The following is a 24,378-nucleotide window of genomic DNA, read 5'->3' on the forward strand; positions in this document are numbered from 1 at the left end:
CAAATGTAAATTTGGTGTGTGGTGTTTTATTGAAGTGAGTCGGGATAAATGATGTTTGGGCACAAACAATTTGTCTAGGGACACCTTCAGTGTTTAGAGGTTAGGCAGGAAGAAAGCAAGGGATTGATGGGGTGAGTAGGAGATGGGGTGGACAAGGATATTAAGGCAGGGATGAAAAGTAGGGGATAGTTCAAACTTGGGAAATGAAGGGTTGATGTACTAAGGGAAAGTATGGAGGACTTGAGGTAGGTGTAGGGTGGGGCTTAGAGGTTTTATGTATGTGTGTAGTTGTGATAGGGATCAGATTTAGGCATGAGCTTGCTATCCATCCTCCCTCCCTCTTTTCTCAGATATGTGGGATTGGTTTGCCATTGGGGTTGTGTGCTTAGGTGGAGAAGAAGGGCAGGCTTCAATCATCAGCCAACCAAGACCATCAATAGGCCTTCTACCTGCCACCAGTTTACATAACAGGACCAGTCAGTGACACACACAGATGGGGACATTATGACCTTCACTATAAACACACCACCAGAGGGCAGGCCTTGAGGTCACCTCCATGATGGTAAGGCAGGGGCTTGAATTTGTGGCTGCCACCACACAGTATCCACTGCTGTGGCCAACACTGCATAAGATATGCAATTTAAAGGGAGAGGAAAAAAACAAATGGAGTAAAGAAAGAAGGAAAGAAAGAAAGAAATGCAAAAGCAGTTATCAGTAACTTGTCCTAAACTTGAATAATAAAATACTGTTACATATGCAATGATAAACCAAAAACAATATTGATACTTAACACAAATATACTACAGCAGTATGTGTACCACAGAAGAGCATCACAGGGGCAAGATTAAATGCCACCTACCAAGTCCCTCATGCTTGGATCACGTGTACACTCTATTACTTGCAAACAATGTGACTGCAAAAAGGTTGGACTGAGCAACCCCATGTTATGTCCAGCACATAAGGGTGTAACAGCAAATGGCAGACATGGCCTACCAAACAATACCCAGCACTGTACCATGGAGATCATGCCATGTATACACCACAAAAGAAATCAATAGTGAATACATAGGCAACACCAAAACATGATGGCCATAATGTGCCATGACTTATGACAGTCACCATGATGTGTCAGCGCAAGTCAGTCAAGTGCATGTACATGGAGCCCTTTCAGACTCAGCCTCTTCAGAAACCATAGTCATTTCATTGGTTTCCACCAAGCAGATAGCAGATTCACATCAATGCACCTCGTGGGTTTCACATGATGTGCATTGATATGCAGCATGGAAGGATCCTGTTGTGTATCTATCCTCCTTATCAGCAAAGCTTCTTTACTTCTCTCCAATTTTTTCCACATGCTCCCTAATTTACATCCTTGAAGGGTGAGGAGAATGCCAGCTTTGAAAAGGCATATTAGAGAAAGAAAGTCCTGGATGTTGTATAATTCATTTTATTATGTCCCATGCTTGTTGTCTGCTTAACCCATGCCTATGCAATAGTGAAAGAAACTCTTGTAACTGTATTACTAGGCACTGTGTTTTAAACTATTGCTAGTAGATGTCCTTTACAGTAAATAAGTTTTACGGTTTCCATCTTTACTTGATGTCTTTGTGAATGTCTGCCTTTTTTATTATACCCATTTCTCCAAAGCATTTGATAATTGATTGCTATGTTTTTTGTGTGTATCTTGTTTTGGCCAGCTTAAACAAGTTCATGGTATATATATATATATATATATATATATATATATATATATATATATATATATATATATATATGGTTCCCTATCAGAAGACTGAAACACTATAAGCCTGAAAATCAAAATCCTGAAAACTATAGACTGAAAGTTCAAAATCCTGAAAGCCCAAAATACTGAAACTCAAAATCCTGAAAACACAAAATGGACATACTGATGTCATTGTGGCTTTGCTATTGTTAGCCCTGTGGTGTTGGGTCATGCATTGGGTTCAGGTAAGTGTGCGGCTGGTTTTATGTTAGGGTTAGGGCGTTTAAGTGAGTTAGGGTTAGGCAGGTTAGGCATGTATGTAATAGTGACAAATATGGGGGTTAGGGGGGGTTTAAGTGAGTTAGGGTTAGGGTGCGGGTCAGGTGAGTGTGCAATAGTGACGGACCTTAGGGTTAGGGTTAGGGTCAGGGTCAGTTGGTAGATATTAGTGTCTTTATAGTGACATATTAGCATTATTTGTGTTTTCAGGATTTTGAGTTTCAGGATTTTGGGCTTTCAGGATTTTGAACTTTCAGTCTATAGTTTTCAGGATTTTGATTTTCAGGCTTATAGTGTTTCAAGCTTCTGATAGGGAACCATATATATATATGTGTGTATACACAGACACACACACACATATATATATATATATATATATATATATATATATATATATATATATATATATATACATACATATACATATATAGAGAGAGAGAGACAGAGAGATGTAAATATAGACAAAGTGGTGTAACTCAAGGCCAGTCTATGCTCACCTGTCAGTGTGTATGTGTGTGTGTGTGTGTGTGTGTGTGTGTGTGTGTATGTGGGGGGGGTGGCAGGGGCAGATGCACAAGACAAAAGGTATTGGCCTATGATGGCATTTATAATTGTGTCACAGTGTTCTCTGAGGTTGAAAGGTGGGTTAAGAAGCCCACACCCCTGTGTATGTCACAGACCTGCTTAAACATCTTTCAAAGGCTTTTATAACTGTGTGTGCACAGGTCAGCAGAAACTTAATTTTGCAGTATATGGGTAGTATGCATCAAGTTGAATGTGTGACTCAGAGAAATTTATCTTGTATGGCCTCATTAGTATAATTGCCATATTAGGTGTATTGGATTTGCATGATATAAACAGCTGTCACCACTGTAGTATTCTTTGAACTACTGAACTTTTTCAGGAATTATAAATGGATGAAAGGAAAAATATTTATTTTTTTGTATTGTTCTATATATCTGCTGTGGTAAGGTTACCCACATCAGTGTCAGGTGGGAAAAGTGACTAGATAACTGGTTTCTTTTTTGTAGATGGAGTTTGCTCCACAGCTGGCAGAGATGTGGACATCAATGGGATGTTTGCAGCAATGAATGAGGGAAGACAAAGTGCAGTAGAGGGCAGTAGAAGATCACCAAATGTATGGCTGTAGGGCTGTGTGAGGTGGGCTGTGTCTCCTGTAGGGAGGCTCAGATGGACTGGACTGTGCTCCTGTACACAAAGTCAGCAGCCTTGGATTATATGTGGGATACGCTGGATAGGGTGGAATAGAGAAGTACACAGCCAGGGACTAAAGGTGGAGGTGTCTTTACATCAAAGATAAATATACTTCAAGGCTGGTCAAACAGGACAATGCACTTGAGCTGCTCCATGTTCAAATCACCATAGGCAAAATCCAATATCATTTCCATGCAAGCTATAGGTCCCCCTCTATGACCCAGGAAACCCATACCATGTATTTAAACTTATTAGAAACACTAATTGGAAACTCTAACCATCCTACCCATTACCATATTCATGGGTGACTTTAATTACCTCACTATTAACTGGGAATCCAACACAACACCAAACGTACATGCACAGAGATTCCTGGATTTTGTAAACACAAACTCCCTGGACCAAATAGTCAATACACCAACCAGGGGTGCAGCCATACTGGATCTGGTCCTCACTAATATGGGAGATTGCTGCACACCCCCTACTGTAATGTCTTCCCTGGCAAGGTCAGACCACAAAATGGTCTCTTTTCAAGTAAAAATAAAATCTAGACCCCCAGCTAAAACTGGAATATTCAGGAACTATTCTAAGGCTAACCTCCTGCTACTAAGTGAAAACCTGAAAAAATGTCAAGCCCCCATAAACCCTGAGAACACTGCTGCATATGGAGAACTGTTTACTGAAACCCTGTCCAAATATGTTAATAGTTACACGGAGGCAGCTGTACCCACCAGGAAAAAGTACAGAACTAACTCAAAAAACAGGCCACCCTGGTGAAATCACAAAATCAACAGGCTGTATAACAGGAGGAAGAAAATCATGGCAAAATTAGAAGGTGCAGCACCCAGCAGGATAAAAGCACTCTCTTCAAACTAAAAAAACAACTCAAAGGACAAATGTCTGCCAAAGCCACATTTGAGGTACATTTAGCCTCCCAGGCCAAGGGATAACAACAAAGCATTCTTTAGCTATGTCTGCAAACTCAAAGGCAATACACAATTCTGTGCAGAGCTCAATGAAAATGGATCCACCTATACTAAGCCAGAAGACATAGCAAACCTCCTGGTTGATAAATTCAGCTCTAGCTTTACACCTTTTTCCCCCTCAACCTTTCCTCAGGAAATCTAATCATATATAAATCCCCCTATGATCACTAGGGAACAGGTCCTTAACCCTCTGCACAAAGGTTGGCCGTCTAGAGATCCTGGAAACTACAGACTTATAAGTCTGACAAGCCTTGTATGAAAAGCCAAGGAAATAATCATCATGTAAATGATCACTAGAGATATAGTAAACTTCCAGACACTGGACCCAACCCAGTTTGGCTTTGTCAAGGGCAGATCATGCCTACTCAACCTGGTGGACTTCTTTGTGAGGATCATCAAAGCAATGGATGAGGGCAAAATAGTTCCCACTGCCTACCTTGACCTGGCCAAGGCATTTGACACAATACCCTACTCAAGCATTGTTGACAAACTCAAGAGGTTAGGTACAAACCCATAGGTCACCTGGTGCATAGCCATCTGGCTAACAGACAGGACCCAGGAAGTTAGAATTGGGGAGTTCACCTCTACAAAGAGGCCAGCCACAAGTGGAGTCCCACAGGGATTGGTCCTTGAACCGCTCCTTTTTGGCATTTACTTCTCAGAAGTCAAGGCCAATGTAAGTAGTCTTTGGCTGACTAGTTTGCAGATGATTGGAAATTAGGAGTTGTCATTGAATCTAACACTGTCACAAATGTTCTCCACGAGGGGCTGACACAGACAAACAACTGGTGTCAGAGCCATGGACTAAAACTAAATGTCAAGAAATGCATAATATTATCCTTTGGGAAGGCATCCAACCCTTGTAACTATCATACTGACAACACACCCCTTAATGTTGACCCAGTAGTCAGGGACTTAGGGACATACATAGATAGTAATCTAGCCTTTGATCATAATGTGTCTACAGTGGTGAGGAAATAATTCTATGTTGTGCAACTTATAAACAAGGTATTGAATCTAATTCCAAGGAAGTCATTGTTCCACTGTATTCGGCATTCATCAGACCTATCATTGAGTACAATTCTCCCTTTCGTACGTACTTAACCAGGCATATCCAACAATTGAAATGTCTACATAGGTTTCTCACTAAAAGAATACAGAGTGTAAGTGAAATGTCCTATGCAGACCGCCTCAAGGCCCTATCCCTGTATTCTGTCTTCTACAGGATTTTGAGGGGAGATCTATGCCTGGCATACAGGGCATTGTCGGACTCTACTCTGATGGACCTCATGCATATCCACAAAACAAACAGCATCAGAATTACCTGTTCTAAAGACTTAATCCTTGCCTGTGATATAAATAGGACCTGCTGGAGAGATAGGTATGTATCCCAGAGACTACCGCATCTACGTAACAGGCTCCCAGTCCATGTGAAGCAGCGTCCCTCCTTAACTCAATTCAAGTGCAACTTGGACAATTGGATAGGAAACTGGAAATTCATCCCTGGTTTGGCACCCATGTCTCTAATGGACTCAGGCAACCTATAAATGGTTCATCTCCCAGATCTGTGCTTGCACTTATCAAATGTATCAGAACTTGTCAGAGATTTAGTATGCATGGCTAGGCTTAAAAAGGCCCTTGTAGTTGTTAACCTAGTAAACACCTATGAACCCATAAGGGTGGGAATATCTGGGGTAAACAGTGGCTGTGCTTTCCAATACCCAGGTCAGTGTAGACTGGCAACAGTGTGCATGTCAAAAGATGATACATCGCCACACTGTCCTACTGGACCACTATGAGGAAGTGGCTTGTAACAATGCAGAATGCCATACATGGCACCTTATGGTGGCTCGACTGCCACAAGGTTCTATGGCTAGAACAGATGGTGCTGCACATAATTTATGGCTGCTTACTGACCATAGCTGCATGTTCAAATTTACAAGAAGATGCATGGTAACTGAAGAAATGTAGTACGCTGAGAAGTCTAAGTCAGAGACTGATGTGCTATTGCAGTCCCTTCATGAGAATGGATAGTATATCTTGAGGTCAGAAGAAAGAGAGTGGACCTTCTGGGGATGTGTGTATCATGAGCTCTTTTCAGATGTTATCCCATTTGGTGACTACAACAGGGAAGTTCGCTAGTTCTGTCTCAATGTTACAAGCATGATATTGTATATCTACAATAACACCTATGCTATTGAACAAGTGAAAATTGCTATGGCTGGGGTCTGCTGTCACTGACCACTTCCAACACCATGGATTTTATCCTGTTGTCCCTACATGAGAAGAGTGAAGGGACTCTAATATCTGTCAGAAGCCTGGATGTGGGAGGAGAAGTGGATATGCCTTCCTGTGTCTGTATGCAGGTCTACTTCTAAATTTCAAAGTTTCAAAACTTCAAATTTCTTATGGTTGAGACCATAAGATTGATGTTTTGAAACTACGAAATTTAAATAAAAAATATAAAAACAAAAAAAAAATATTTTTTTATGTTTTTGCAGGGGCAAGCCTCACTGCACCCCCCCCCCACACCCCTTGCTAATTAAATATACCAATTCCAAGATCACAAAATGGTAAATATACCATTCATCCCTGTACAGCAATCTCTATTTAAACAGTTCAAAGTTTCAAAACTTCAATATTATGGTATTGACCATAAGAAATTTGAGGTTTTGAAACTTTGAAATTTAGACGTAGACCCCTGTATGCACCAGACTGGTATTTTCTTATGTTAGTCACACATTCTAGGAGCACACCTGTACCTTGAGCTTGGGGTGCCAAACACCATAATATGTCCTTTTCAGGCACATATAGGATGCAGGAATCAAAGCATACCACATCATTAAGGAATGCCACACAGGGTACGTACCACTTTTCTTTATGTTCTTTGCATAGCTATTAACTTCACCACTGATGCAGCACAAGGAAGCACAGTCTGAAAACACAGCCCACTGTCAGCAAAGGTGACTGATGAGGGCACAATGCAACAATGTCTCACAACATAAAGTTTTGCCTTTAGAACATATCCCCACATCCCTAGAGCCCAAGGAAAGGCAAGTCATGAACCCCTACTGGGGCAGCACCATCATCCCCTGCTTATGTTTCAGCAGTGGACAGTGGTGCTTCTCTAGATTACAGGGTTATGGGTGGGGAGGTGTGGACCAGTAGCTGTGAGTACTATATTTGCTACTCCTTGATCAAAATTGGTGTCATGGGCATTGCAAAATGGATGCACAGGTTTGTCATTCAGGCCTAGGCACATGACACCACTGCCAAGGCTGAAATGATAGCTGCACTGCATATCATGAATGGCAATGTACATGAGGGTCTTAAATACATGGCCAAGCTGGCTGGCATGTTGGATAGCTATCTTCTATTCCCATGGCCGCTGCTTACCTGCCTCCACTGGGTCTACACCCTTCAGAACAGGTAGGTCAGGGAGCATACTGCTAACTCATCCAAGCAACCCATGGTGCTCAATCTGGTGTGGCACTCCACTGCCATCCACAAAGACATGGGCTATGTTGAGGTCAACTATGTGGCATGGTTAGGCAGTCATCTTCTATTTCACCTTCATCTTTGCTGGAAGTTGTTGATGCCCATGGTGTTCTTCAGAGGGGATATATCCATGGTAAGGGATATTCAAGGACTGTTTCTTTCTCATCTGTGGTCCCACAACACTTTACACAACCACATGCATACAGTGCAAGCTTATCTGTAGGAGCTGTGCACCCTGAAACTCATACTAGATATGTAGCCACTACATCTGGTCATCTATCCCCTAAGGAGGTACAACCCCCTTCCTCCACAGAATGCACAGTTTCCTCAATCACCCAGCTATGTCAATCATTCCATTCCACAAACTTAGTCTTCCAACAAATGTGACCATTACTTTTACCTTGTCACTATGCTCCACCCTACCTGTACATTTATTGACAAGGGTGCCTTGCCCTCACTGTTGTGTTATTTAGGTAAGTGATGTATGATGCACAGCAGACCCAGTCAATGCACTGTACTGCATAGTCAGAGGGTAAGTACTGCATGCATCAGATTTAATCTTTGTCTTGCATAAGCAGGTTCATAGCTGTGAATTTGATACCACCTGTTGTCAGTATGCAGCACATTGTGCCATCTCTGGCCTTCCTGGTCTTCACCTGCATCAATTCCTCTGAAGGCTCCTCAGCTGTTATTTATACTGCTGCTTTCTCAAGTCTGTCAGGTCTTCAGATGGCCATATACTATTGTAGCTGTCTGAGTACCACCATGTTATACAGAATTGCAGATACAAACATATCTTATTGCAGGTCCTTGTAGTATAGTGCAATATCTCAGTGGAGGTATCTAGGCAGTGGAAGCAAATCTATATCAGTTTGAACAGATGGTTACAAGTGTTATTGGTGTGTGACAATTTAATGTGATATTGCATCCCATCCATGCTCTGTAGGTTGCACATCAGTGCAATAAGCCATGGTTTCTAGGCATATTTGGCATTGCCAATGAAATGTCCTATTAAAAATAAATAATTAAACAATCCTGCACTCCTAAAATGAATGTGTATACTTTCTATTAAGACATTGGGGCTCAACAGACCTACTCCATAGATGGCCAGAATTATTGGCAAAACCAAATGACAGTAGAAGACAGGTTATAGAAACTTAATATTTTTCAACTTAGATACACTACTATAGTATGTTATGTATTTCAGTTTTAAACATCGGGTAAGATAAACCACTGTTTGTACACATTAGGAGTTCAACAATATATTGTGTGTATGTTTATATGTGCATATATATATATATATATATATATATATATATATATATAAATATGTATATACACACACACACACACACACACACACACACACACACACACACACACACACACACACACACACATATATATATATATATATATATATATATATATATATATATATATATATATATATATATATATATATATATTCAGAGAGAGAGAGAGAGAGAGGGAAATAGAAAAAGGGAAAACTAGTTGTACCGGAATAGACTGATGTCATAAACACTAATGTAAGATCCATGTTAAAGATCACCTTGCATTCTTATCAAAAACATGAAAACGGGATTCAAGCTAGTATTGATTGTTAGCCAGAGGTTTATTAAGTAAAAACAAAAGATGAGTCATTTCACTCTTGTCAGAGCTTCATCAGTACAATGCAACAAGGATCTACACTGAATGACACATAATTAGACTTGAAACAGCATGCTATAGTAATTAAGGTATGCAACTTATCAATATAATAGCAATGTCTTAGCTTTAAGGGTTATAAACATAACAATAAAAAATGTGTGGTGTTTACTCAGATTTTATATAGAGATATGTAAGACAAGCATGATTCGGGGACGTGATGGACCATTAATCAATGGATTTTATGACATTGCTTCTAGTTCATTTGATGGTTATAAAGCTAAATTATAGAAAGCCATATTAGTATTATTTATACTTGGATGCATAGCATTTTTTATGACAATAGAAATGATTGCACAAAAGAGGCACTTGGGATGCCATCTTGAATCTTTGTGCAGAGTTTAGCTAGTAATGGGATGTGAAATGAGTACCTCTAAACAAGGGCTGAAAATGGTCACTAGAGCCCCCAATTTCATTAGTGAAGGGACAAGGCAAGCATGGCTTTAGTTGACTTAGCTAAAAGTCACAACCATTCTTGTTTTGCCACTCTGAATAACTTTCTCTTTTTCTCTCTTTCTAACGAACATTCTTTTAATATTAATTTCCTATTAATCTTCTAATTTTAGAGTCATACTTAGTAGTGATGCATATTTCTTCTTTTCCCTCCTGCCTTCTGCACTTAGTTTTCTAATATATGCCTCCATCACTCCTTCACACTCCTCTTCTTCCTGTCTTTTTACTTCATGAGAGTTAGTTAATATTATTAGAGTTTAATCAAGGCTGTTCTGGCATAATCGTAATACTTCAGATTTTCTCTAGCAATCTACTGAATTATATTAATAATCATAGCCGGTGTTAGGCAACCACAAAACCTGCAGTTGCACAGTCCTCAATTATCCATGCCTATTTGGTGTTCCTCTAAAAGTGGCAGTTGGGGTGTAAAAAAAAAAGAAAAGAAAAGCCATTCATTCATCCATTAATTCTTAAGACACACATTACCCTAAGTGGTGCCATAGTATGATAGGATAAACCCAATAAGCATGAATGAATAAACAAATGTGAAGTAAGGCTTACACATCATTTGCTGACAATGACTGATCTCAGTGCTTTCCTGGGATTTCAACAAGATACAGATGCGTCCAGTCTTCAGGGATGGGTTTTCACTTTCAGACAGTTTAGGAAAACTGGCTGAACACCAGATATGTAGCCAACAGAAGCAATCCATTCATTATTTTTAGAATGATCAGGCCTGGGGTTAAGGGCTGCTCTTATTCCTTTTTTAAAACAACCATTCACAGCAGTCTCTAACCCCAGCCTCAGTTGCTCTAATAAATAAAAAATAGTTTGGGCTTTAATAACAGTCCACAACCACATCGTGGTTTCAGGACTATGTTAAATGAATTTGAACATATAATGGAAAAGGTATGTAACTTACAAATTGATAATTTGTATTTAACAGTGTGTGAGAGTTAAAAGAGTACCAAAACATCTTAGAATGTTTAAAGTTCCCAATGGTTTATTGCTAGATAACACAGAAATCAGTGAGTTAACATATATGTTAGACAGGCATGGAATAGAATGAATGCAAGTCATTTTAAAGTTTAACAGTGTTTGTTTGTCTTTTCGGCTTTTCCCGGTTAGGGGTTGCCACAGCGGAACTCCGGTCTGCTAATAACTGGCAGTCAATTTTTATGGAGCCGAGTTGCCAGCCCAATGCCCAACCTTCAGCGAAGGCACGCCCATTCACGCATGTCTTTCGGAGGCCACTGAACCGCGGGGAGGAACAGGATAAAAAGATTATTTGATGAATTTAAGCTACTTAATTAAGACATTACTAAAGATTTGTTATTTGAGAGTAACCAGTGTGAAAATATGACAATATTTTTGACAAGGTGGAAAAGCATGTTAAACAGGATGTTATTAGAAAATAAAAGAAACTTGATAGAGACAACAATGAGTGTGTTGAGAGCAAAGCATACACTATTTCTAAATCATTTGATTCTATAAATAATTCATACATGCAAGAAAGGTTTGAATCTGGTAATGACATGTTTTTCCTACTTATAATGCATAACTGAATAAGGTAGAGCATAGCCTCACAGCAAGAGGTACTCCCGTTCGATTCTCGGCTGGAGCGCCTTCTGTGTGGAGTCTACATGTCCTCCCTGTGGTCGAGCAGCATTCGAAAGACATGCGTGAATCGATGTGCCTTTGTTGAAGTTTGGGCATCAGACTGGCAACTCGACACTGTAAAAATCTGCTGCCAATCATTAGCAGACCGGAGTTCCGCTGTGGCGACCTCTAACCGGGCCAATCATTAGCAGACCGGAGTTCCGCTGTGGCGACCTCTAACCGGGAAAAGACGAACAACAACAATTTATGGAGAACTCAAACAGTGCCACAAATTTTTCTGAGGATTTTGATCACAATCCCCCCACCCAGTTAAGAAGGTCTGAAAGGGTGGAAAACCAATGCAGAAGAGGACCTTTTTTTAGAAAATGCACATATCCTGAAGGGTCAGGGAAGCAGGGGGTGGGGGAGGAATTGGAAGTGGAACAATTAGTACAGTCACACAAATTAGATGTAATGACTTTTACTGACAATATGGCTGCCAGTGAGGAAGGTAAAATTAACAGCTACCAGGGTTTTACCATCCAAATTATATTGAGCTTAAGATTGATAAAACATATTTTATGCTTTTTAAAAAAAAGATTTTAAGTTTGTTCCCTCCTCAAGGACAGATGCACTGGACGTGCTGATAGAACTCAAGTTGTAAGTTAGAAAACGCAACTTTCGCATGATGTTTAAAAATAAAGGGGCACCCTTTCAAATAGTCTGTATGCTATGTTAAAATAAAAATGTACATTCAAACCACCACTCAACCTTGCTGTGTCTACCTTTAAAAAACTTGTAGTACAGAGATATTTAATTTACTTACGTCCCAAAAGAAAAAAATACTACAAGCTTACCAAGGAAGAAAGAACCCTTATGAACACATTAAGGAACAACAAAACACTGAGACTAATGAAGCCATATAACGGTGGGGGCATGATTATTGTTGATAGGATGGCATATATTGGACAAATATTCAACCTTTTACATAACAGGTACAAATATGAATTAGTATTTAAGAACGAAATATATTTAGCGTATAGAAAAATCAAACTTTTCTTGGATGACTCCCTTATACAATGTGCTATTACATGATTTTCTTCATTACTAACACCCAACTATTCCTTTAGCATTGGATATGCCTAAAATGCAGAAAAGTATTGTCAACCCCTCTTATCGACTACAACTCTATTGCATACTCCTCAGGGGTGTATGTCGACTGGAGTTTGAAGAACTCCTAATGTCCCATTGTATATATATTAAGAGGTTTGTGGGACTTCTTTTCTAAAGGAAGGCAAGATTTTTTACTGTTAACTGTAGTTTTTTGGAATTCCTATTAGATGACTGAAAACGCATTCTATCGAATGTGTCTTGGTCAAACTTAAAAGAACGATAAGCAAAATAACGAAGCGGCTTTTAAGCGAATTCTTTCCCAGGGAAAGGATTCACTTGGCCACTTCCGTTACTTTGCCGTTTTAGGCACTGTAGTGCGATCTCGGAGTTGGTATATTTAAGTAGGGGGGTATGGGGGAGCAAAGCCCCCCACTTTATGTATTCTTTCAATTTTTTTTTTTATTTTTATTTTTTGGAACAGAGCTTTCAAGATTGTAAGCATTCACTTACATGGAGTTGATTATTCATCGTTTGCTTTTTTTAAGCGGTCGATGATATAATATAGACCCGTTTTTTGGCAATTGATGTGGTCAACTTGCTTACATCTATAACTCAAGAGGAGTTTTTTAAATTATTTCATGCTGCTATTCTAGAACTTTCTAATCTGGATAATACATTAATTCATTTCATCATGGAAGTGATGGAGATTATTTTATAAGAAAAACCACAAAAGCTGGAACGCTGCAACAAATTTATTCCGGTACCTCGGCAGAATGCCTTCAAAGGAATAAAATACAAGCACATGTTGCATCTATTTATACTGTGCAGAATGTAATTAATCAATTAACAAAATTTAATTGCAAGAAAAAGTTTCCAAAGAATTTAAGGAGACACTACAAGTAACAAAATAAATGTTGATTACATTAAGCTATTTGACACTAAATCCATATAGAAAAAGTATCTAATATTCATAATAGACAATAAATTACACCATAAAGATCATTACAACAACAAAGTTGCTAATATTATTAAATAGTAAGATTTACCTCCAAATTCATACCCCTGGGTCTCAGGGTGCCAAATTTTAAAATAAATTCACTCTCTAACTTCAAAAGATTTTGTAACCAATTTACACCCTTCTTAGATTTTGGTTTGGCTAAAGCACAAAATGTTAATGAATCCATATTGCCCTTATGGACTGTGTTAAAATGTTCCGAAATAGGACTGTCCAACCTAACATTACGTACATCGCCCATATGTTCTAAAATACGTATTTTGAGTTGGCGTTTTGTTTGACCAATGTAATATTTTGGTGGGTCACAACCACAACCAAGAATATACACCACGCCACAAGATTTACAATTAAAATTATCATGGGCGATATATTTGACACCATTAATCATACTTCCAGACAAGTTTTTAACCTTATGGCAGATTTTACATTTGCCACAACTCAACATACCATGTGGAAAAATAACATTCTCACACGTATTAACATTATCAAACCTGAATTTCAAAATTTCTTTTAGATTTGGATATCTTCCATAAGAGAATGACACATAATCGGGAAATAGGTGACCTATTTCCTCATTTTTACAAACAATGGGCCACAAAAAATCCACAATATATTTCAGAGTTGGTGAAAAAGGAGAAAACTTTGTTACAAAAAATATATTCTCACTTTTATCACAAAAAGCTTCCCTAAAATTCAGATTTTTTGCTTTCTTGGCCTTATTCTTGTGCACATTAGAGTCTGACAATCTATCAAGACTTCTTTCAATAATGCTCTTGGAATAACCTCTAGATAAAAGTCTGGTTTTTATGTTTGTAAATTCCGCCCTCCAATTTGCACTATCTGAAGTATGTTCTTTGGTGCGTTTAAATTCACCAAAAGGAAGTGCTTCAATTAAATGTGCAGGATGTGCACTGGTTGCATGTAAAAAATTATTTGAGGCAGTATTCTTCCTGAAGGGCCTAAACTGTACTAATTCTTTTTCATCCACATATAACAAGATGTCCAAGAATTGTATTGTTTGTGTATTCACAGTAAATGTGAATTCCAGACCAAATTTATTTTGATGAAGTTGATCCACAAAGTTATCAAAATCTGATGTTTTGCCCTTACAAATAAAAATCAAATCATCAATATATCTACGATATAAGATGACATTTTTTTGAAAAAAGTCTAAAGTATACAAATAACTAATTTCAAAATATGACATAAAGAGAATAGCATAAGTGGGGGCAAAATTAGCCCCCATTGCGGTACCCTCTCTCTGAAGAAAAATCTTTTTTTCAAAAAGAAAATAGTTATGAGTAAGTGCAAACTCTAATAACACAATAATGAATGAAGTGCGTGGTCCCTCCCCCAAAATTTTATTTATAGCTTCCAAACCGAATCTAGTTTTAATACTGGTGTAAAGAGCCTTTACATCAATAGTGGCCCAATAAAAAGTTTTGTCCCATCTGAAATTTTTTACCAATTCACAGTATTGATTGGTATTGCTAATGTGTGAAGTAACATTTTTAAGTTCTTTTTTGAGTATGCTATCTAAAAGTATGCCTATATGCTCCAAAAAACCACCACAGCAAGACACAATTGGACGACCAGGGGGATCTGACAAATTCTTATGGATTTTGGGCAAAGCATAAAAAGTCGGGTCCTTAGGATTAGTAATAAATAATCTTTTAACATCTTTACCACTTAAGAAACCTAGCCTTTCGACCCTTTCCAAAAGCTCCATAAGTACTAAATTGTACTCATTAATTGGGTTATTGGACAATTCTACATAAATATAGTCATTACACAAAAGATCATAATTCATTTTTAAATAATGACATCTCTCCATTATGACCCAATTACCCCCTTTGTCTGCAGTACAAAAAATATATTTGTTAGACACACTTTTCATTTCCTTTAAAGCCAACCATTCAGCTTTAGTAAGGTTATAAATCATGTACTGCTTTAAAAAGGAAGCATACTCAAATTCCACTTTTTTACAAAAAACACTTTCAAAAGCTTTCAGAATAGAACAATTTTTAGGTGGACTAAATGGACTACATGTTGGCAGACTAGGAACTATGAGTTTGCCATATCCAGTATGAAAACGTTCAGTATGCGTAGTATCATTCAAAATAGAACTGGAAGTAATTTCAAAGTCTGTGTCACCCATTACAAAATTGTCAACTTCCTCAAAAGAATATTCATAAATAGATAGTTCCATTAAGGAATAATCTAGAATGGACAAATTACCAAAATCACATGAAAATTTACTATCACTCTCAGTTGGGACAGTGCTTACATCAGTCCTTCCATCGGGTATATCAAATTCCGCATGCGCAAAATTAGGAAACTATTTTGGTCGAACTTAAAAGAACGATAAGCAAAATAACGAAGCGGCTTTTAAGCGAATTCTTTCCCAGGGAAAGGATTCACTTGGCCACTTCCGTTACTTTGCCGTTTTAGGCACTGTAGTGCGATCTCGGAGTTGGTATATTTAAGTAGGGGGGTATGGGGGAGCAAAGCCCCCCACTTTATGTATTATTTCAATTTTTTTTTATTTTTATTTTTTGGAACAGAGCTTTCAAGATTGTAAGCATTCACTTACATGGAGTTGATTATTCATCGTTTGCTTTTTTAAGCGGTCGATGTAATATAGACCCATTTTTTGGCAACTGATGTGGTCAACTTACTTACATCTATAACTCAAGAGGAGTTTTTAAAATTATTTCATGCTGCTATTCTACAACTTTCTAATCTGGATAATGCATTAATTCATTTCATCATGGAAGTGATGGAGATTATTTTATCCAGTAACCTCATTTTATCTGAGGGGATGAGAAGTAGCTACTTGCTCTTCGTATTTTTTGTCCACTTCTCCTCTCCTCTGCTTTACCCAGTCCTTCCTGTCCTCTCCCTGTGTTCTAACCACATCAGCTTATTTTGCATTATGCACAGACAATTTCCCACAGATTCTTTAGCCAGCCTGGTTGATATGGGTATCCCGAGACAATGTAGCAATTGCCTCATGTACACTGACAATCCATTTCTTCTAGTCCACACAAATTCATTATGTAAGATGCATCTATATCAAGACCCTAGAATCCAGGATGTCTTGCTCTCTAGTCAGTTCATCTGACACTAAGTAGGTTATCAGCATGCACACCTCACCTCCTGTACCTACCAAGTCCACAGCTCATAAAACTACATATGTGGGGGTCCTTACCAGAAGCTTACCTAAACATTGGAGACCTCCCAAACACAAACACAAGCATGAGTCACATAATACACCCTCTGCAGAACATAGTACACATAATATATCATACACCAGTGTTTCTCCAGTAAAGCCCATAAGGCATAATACAAAAACAAATATCTTACTCATAGGTGACTCAATTATAAGACACACAGATGTCCCTCTCACCAGGTTGGATAAGGAAAAAGTCACAGTCAGCTGTCTTTCAGGTGCCAGGATCCACCACATCACTCACTCACTCAAGTTTCTCAACAACAGGCACTGTTATGATTTTACCATAGTCCATGTTGGTGTGAACGACTTGAAACTTACCTCGCTGTACTATATGAAGAGAGAGAGATGACTGAGCATTCTGTGTCTCAGGCAGGTATGCCCCTAGCCTTAAGTAGCATTTCACCTTTGCCTAGGATGATACCTCAAGACAAACAAAAAATGATTGACTTCAGCAATTGGCTTAGTCTCTGGTGTTGTTCAAAGGGGAAATGGCATTTGTCAGCCTGAGATGACATGGTCAACAGACCTCAATGCTTTGTCACCCCTGAGATGTGGGTTAATGGCAAAGACTTTTGCTACCTCCATAGTGCCTTTTTTAGGCAATGGCACAAGAACAAAACTACTGACGTACAAATGCCCTCTAAAAACAACTTCAAGGTTGTTATGCTGCTAAATGTTATGAGTCTAAATTAGAAACTGCACTCACTGGAAGCAGTCCACACCTTGGAAGATGCTGACATTGTGCAGTCACTAAGACCTGGTTTAAGGCTGCGGAGAGCACCCCAGCTATACCAGGTTACATTTCCTTTCACACATTGAGACCACAAACTGAAAGCATGAGAACTAAAGGAGGTGGTGTATCGATATTCATTAAAGATAAATACACCTGTACATTGGTTAAACAGCACAACTCCCTTGAATTACTTCAGGTGCGATTGACTGTAGGTAAAACCCTTATTCAAGTGATTGCCAGCTATAGGACCCCCTCCATGAATCAGGATATCCACTCCGCCTACTTAGATCTACTTGAATCCATCAAGATACAACCAAACACCCTGGTTTTTGGGTGACTTTAATTACCCATCCATTGACTAGGTAAATTATACATGTTCTAGTTTACTTGCCCATAGTTTCCTGGACTTCATTAACTCTAGTGCCCTGGACCAGCTGGTTCACACCCATAAGGGGCTCAAACATCCTAGATCAGGTGCTCACGAACATGGGGGACCACTGTACCACCCCCAGTGTGAGGTCATCCCTAGTGAGGTCTGACCACAAATCAGTCCCGCTAGAAGTAACTATAACACAATAACCCCCTTAGCCACAGCTAGACTAAAAAATATTTCCAAGGCCAATTACAACCTCTTACATGACAGTGTAAATATCTTCATAGCACCTCCCCCCACTGTTGGAAAAGACACCTATTCTTAGTTATACATTAATGATTTATATGAGTACCTGTACAATTCTGTTGACTTTGCTGTACCTGATAGAACCAAAGCAAGATCTTCAAGGAAAACAAACCTGCCTGGTGGACAACTGCCATTAATAGGCTATACAATAGGAAAAAGAAATTGCTGTCAAAGAGTAGGAAGGAATGGTATGAAAACTGGATACATTCCCTCCTCAACTTAAACAAACAAATACGACTCCTAGTGAAGTCCTTTAAAGCTAACTATGAATTAAAATGAGCTTCCCTAACTAAGGATAACCACAAGACATTCTTTAGTTACATCCGTAACCTCAAAGGTAAGGCCCAGATTTGTGCTGAACTCATAGTTAATAGTACTACATATACATAACCTGTGGATATAGCAAAGCTGCTGGCTGATAGGTCCAGTGAACACTTCACTTCCCTGTCCCCACCACATATACCCTTAAGCATGCCTAATGCCTGTCCCCCACCTAGTATCTCTGAGGAGCAGGTATTAAATGTCCTCTCCAAGGTCAAACACACAGCCTCTATGAGACCTGATAACATTTCCAGCTGTGTTCCTCATGGGTTAAAACAGGAATTAGCATACTTCTGGGCATGCTTTTCAATCACAGCCTAAGCACTGGCTTCATCCCAGAGGAATGGAAAACCGCTACTGTCATCCCTTTCCACAAAATGGGTGCATCCACAGATCCTGGGAGCTATAGACCCATTAGCTTGACCAGCTTTATCTGCAAGGCCATGGAATGAATTATCATGGACTTTATTTACCAAGATATAGGAAATCTCCAAAGGCTCAAACCTACCCAGTATGGCCTTGTTAAGAGGAGTTCATGCCTGTTAAACTTGGTGGACTTCTTCAAGACAGTCACCAAAGCCCTAGACAAGGGCAAATTTGTGCATACAACCTACTTAGACTTAACCAAGGCCTTTGACACAATCACTCACTAAGGCATCATTGATAAACTCACCCAGCTGGGTATCAACCCATATAGTGTCAGGTGGGTTGCAAACTGGCTCACTGATAGAACTCATACGGTCAAAATAGGAAAGGCCACCTCCTCTAGCAGACCACTAACCAGTGGTGGTTATCAGGGATCGGTTCTGGGACCCCTACTGTTTGGAATCTATTTCTCTGAAGTAAAGGATAAAACTAAAGGACTATGGCTAACAAAGTTTGCTGGTAACTGCAAACTTGGAGAGATCATTGAAACCCCTAGTGATGTCAAAATCCCTCAAGAAGGTCTTATGCAGACTTATGATTGGTGCCAAAGTCATGGTCTTAAACTCAATGCAATAAAATGCATTATCATCTCTTCAGCAAGGGTGATGTTCCTGCAAACTACCACATCAATAGTAATACCCTAAGCACACAGCCAGTGGTGAAAGATCTGGGTACACAGGTCGACAGTGACCTTAACTTCGATCACCATGTTTCCACAGTGGTTAGAAGGGCATTTTATATTACTCATCTCAAAAGTAATGGCATTGAGTCCAGAAAAAAAGATGTTTTTACCCCTCTGTACTCTTCCCTCATTGAGCCAATAATGAGTACAATTCTCCCTTTGGTATGTTCCTTTCCAAACACCTTCAGCAATTGGAGAGACCTGAACATTTCCTTACAAAGAAAATTCAGGGTCTTCAAGATCTGTCTTATGTGGACAGACTGAAATCATTGTCACTTTACTCTATGCTGTACAAACTGCACAGAGGTGATCTGTGTCTTGCATATAGAACAACCTCTGACCCAGCTTTAAAGGAAATGTTGCACATTTGCAAGTCAAAGGGCACATAGATCACTCACTCAAAGGATCTTAACCTGGTATGTGACAACAACAGGACTTGCTGGAGAGACATATTTGTCTCACAGAGTTTGCCCCACCTTTGCCTGTTCATGTTAAACTGAGCCCCTCATTGTCTCTATTTAAGTGTAATTTGGACAATTGGATGGGTAACCGGAAATCCACCCCTGGGTCTGTATCCCTCTTGGACAGGGTCAATAAGTGCTGATTTTAGTGTCTGCTTGATCCAGACACCTTTGGGAACACAGGTTGAACTTGGCTTGTAAGGACCTTGGAGCCATTAGTCTAGAAACCTCCTATGATCTTATGATCTTATGGGTGTGAGCTGCAACCTGATGTATGCCAGTCTTGTTATGTATAGTTGGGAAAGGGATTTTGTACGTATTTCTGCTATATGGATGGCATCTTTATACTTTTGAAGGACTCAGGTTCAGTTAGATGAGAATTTTTGTCCTACATTAATTCTACAACCTCTTTCCTTAGGTTTACACATACTAACTCTGTTAATAAAATTTACTACTTAGACATAACAATTAATAAAGATACAAAGAATGGTTGCTTTTTAACCCAAAATCTTTAGGAAATCAACATTTTCAAATAGTTATTTAGAATATAATAGTTGTCATCTGGGGTACACAAAAAGGAACATTTTTAAAGGGCAACATGTCAGAGTTGCCAGTATCTGTTCTGTCACAGGATATTTTAAGAGTGAAGTGAATAATTTGACAAAAATGTTCCTCAAAAGGGGATACTCCTTGGACCTTTTGGAAAAAATAGGTAAAGAAGTTTTGAGTGGTTCGGGCAAGAAATACAAACTTTTGATGGGATACAACCAGTCGATTAATGAACTTAAAACATTTAAGGACCCAACCAACTTGAATGTATTTACAAACTCTGTGGTTATTTCCTATGACACATGTCCTAAGCACATTAAGAACATCCTTTTGAAAAGCTGATATATGTTTAAAGGGAACACAGAGATGATTACAGCATTAGGGGAGGCACCAAGATTTGTATTTATAACAGGAAGGAACATTAAATATTTCCTTGAACTCCCCAAATACACAAGGAAGGGTACAAGATGGTATGGAGCATGTAATTAGTGTAGACACATTCTGCAGTGGACTAAAATTCAAATAGGGACACCCATACCTGAATGTTTTTAGGAGATGGTAAGTGTGCTTCAACAGGTGTCATTTACCTAACAGTTTGTGAAGGATGTTGACACTTCTACATAGGGAAAACTGAAAGACAATTATGTAGAAGAATCTATGAGCTACATATTTCTAAGAAAAATATCAATAATTCTCTATGCAAGCACATCATCAGTCGCCCCTCTTTCACTAAATTTCTCTTTGGCATACTCGAAACAGTTCCAAAAAACATCAGCGTGGGTGCTTGAGAGACAGAATTACAGAAAAGAGAATTGATATGGCAACTTAGGCTTAATGCTATCACAATTCCTGGAATCAATGAACATACTTCTATTGCCCCAATACTGAAGTTTAGAACTACAAAACTTTAATTTATCAACTCGTCAGATGTTTTACGATAGTTTTAAGCAACATTTTTTACATGTTTTAATTATTTATATCTGACTGTGTATTAAAAGTTGGACTTTTAATGTGAATGAGCAATGAATGATATGTACTAAAATCATGACATCTTAGTATTTCTGTTTGGTATGTTCCTTTAAGCATGCTAATGGATGTGTCCCATGTTTTATTCAAACTTTATTATATAAGCTGTTAATTTAGTCAATGAAACAGTTGTGATGAAGTCCCAATGTGTCTAGGGATTAAAGGGCTTAACCATTCTATTTTCTGCTGTAATTCCAGTTTTTATTTAATACTGTATACTGACATTTCTAAATGTTTGCAAAGACCAGTGTCTTCTCTTTTGGAGTTATGATTTAACAACTGGTACTTGAACATTTTTTTATCCTAACGACACCCTGTGGCACTTTATGAGCCTAATTTAGTATTTTCCTGGTGTTAGTTTTTGGCTGCACAGATACTTACTGTTGTTGCTATTTTGTTACTTTAAAAATTAATAGATTTTCTCTTTGAAAATAATAAGTATAGCAATTTCTTTCACTTTTAGAAGAGGTGAGGCAAAAAGTTTAGGTAACTATCTGATTTCACAGCATGGAAGGGTATTATTGAAGAGTAATATTTGCTAGTAGTGCAACACTTAGGCAGTTATTCAACATCTTTTTTTGTTCAAGGAACACATAAGAAAATAACAGTGAAATTAGAGGTAATAAGTAATGGGTTTTAGAGAGATATTAATTGTGATTCAGAAATGTTGTACAGTGGGGATTACTGTGAATAAATCTAGTTATAGAATAATATGGTTCATACACAGTGAAATGTAAACTTTTGCAAATTGAACTTGATGATGCACAAGCAATATCTGTGAGCTCCAGGTAAGGTTATGAAAAAAATTATTGAATTTGGAGCCCTTTGAAAGTACAAACATAATGCTAAAACCAATTCAGCAAAAAAAAAAAAAATGCCTGCGCTTCTGTGAGGTGTTACCAGTAAGCGTGATACAGTGTTGGGAGTGGTCTAGTTTTATATAGTATAAGGGAATGGCATGCTGCTGTATGGGTGCAGCTGTTAGCATATTATTAACTTAAGATGGTTTATTATGAAAACTACCCTCAGATGAAGAAGGACTCTGAAATGCATGCGCTTATGCAAGCAGGAATTGTATAAAAAGTTCACATTTATAAATGAACAATAACAACTGAAGTAAATACGGGGGATCAACAAGAATGTGAGAACCATTTAAATTAACAGTACATGCCATATTTCAGGCAGATCGATATTCCTTATCAATGTTTAATAGCATTTTACTCCTTTAACAGGCTGACATTGGTTTAACAAATATGAATTTTTCCATGAAGCTCATCTTAATTATTAAAGCAATGTTTCAAGTGCTATTCAACAGCGATAGCACACAACAGCATTACCACACATACCAGCTTATTACTAGAACTGTGGTACTATAGCTGGTCTGACATAGAATGATTGACCAAAATAGTAATAAGATGACTCTTGACCTAAGTATAGTCTGACAAAAATCATAACTACAAATACTTACATAAGAAAAAATTAATTTATATCCAAATGTAAAGGTCACTCATCAGAATTACCTCTTTATCTTATAGCAGTATGGATTGTGGACAGGTCATAGTACGATTGCACTTTGGTGCCTAACTGAAGAGATTCTCCTCAACACTGACAGAAGTAACTTAATAAGAACAATATTAACTGACATGAGAAAAGCCTTTGACCTTATCAATCGCCACCTCTTCCTCTTCTCTCTGCAAGAACATTGGCATTAGTGACACATGTATCAGCCAGGTCCAGCACTTCTTATAGAACAGATTCTTGACAGTTCAGTTAAAGTCTTCCATCTCTCAGTCCCCACCTCTTTCAGTAGGAGTACCCTAAGTTTCTAGCCTAGCTCTCCTCTTCTCTGTCTTCAAGAACAAACTACAACATGACCTTCCTACTCTATAACTCAACCTGTACGGTGAAGTCATGGTACTCTTTTGGTCCAGCTACAACCACTTTATAACAGAAACAAAACCATAAAAAGAGATCTCCCTCAGTTCCTAATTTATTAACCACAAACTAACACTTAATCCTACAAAAACAAAAAAATTCTATTTGGCACCACCCAAAAATGTAAAAAGTCATCAAAGTCACTCAATATCACCACCCTTTGTTGCACACCACTATAAACTTCTGAGGTAGGAAAATCTCACCAACCTATCCAAACCAGCCAGGGTAGTCATAAGCAAAGAAGTCCTTCTGGCCTAGCATGAATATGAACTACACACCTCCTGAAGGCTTGATTGCTCCCACACTGACATGACTAAGAGCACAACTGCAGTGAAAAGAGTGGACAAGTCTGGAATTCTCAATATAATAAACATTAATAAAAAATAGAAAATAAACATATTTGCACAAAAGATTGAGCTTTTTTTGTCCCACTCAGCAGACTTCATTAGAATAGAATGCCATCAATATGAATAACCCATAATAGCCACAGCTTCTATGAAGATCTCCTCCACACTACATACTATCAAAATCAAAACCTGTCACTTTATCACTAACTCACCCTCTAATGAGCACCACATCTCCTCCTAAGAAAGACAAATGGCTCCCATTGCAGCAAGGGTAGCCCTGTTGCTAGACTCTGTCATCTTCAATCTTCTCCAGCCTAACTCATTCCCACTGCTCACTGCCAAACTTTATACTGAACCCACACAATACAATCACAG

The sequence above is a fragment of the Protopterus annectens genome, chromosome 3.part1 (genome assembly GCF_019279795.1).
Source record: "Protopterus annectens isolate FY-2018-M chromosome 3.part1, PAN1.0, whole genome shotgun sequence".
NCBI classification, from domain to species: domain Eukaryota; kingdom Metazoa; phylum Chordata; order Ceratodontiformes; family Protopteridae; genus Protopterus; species Protopterus annectens.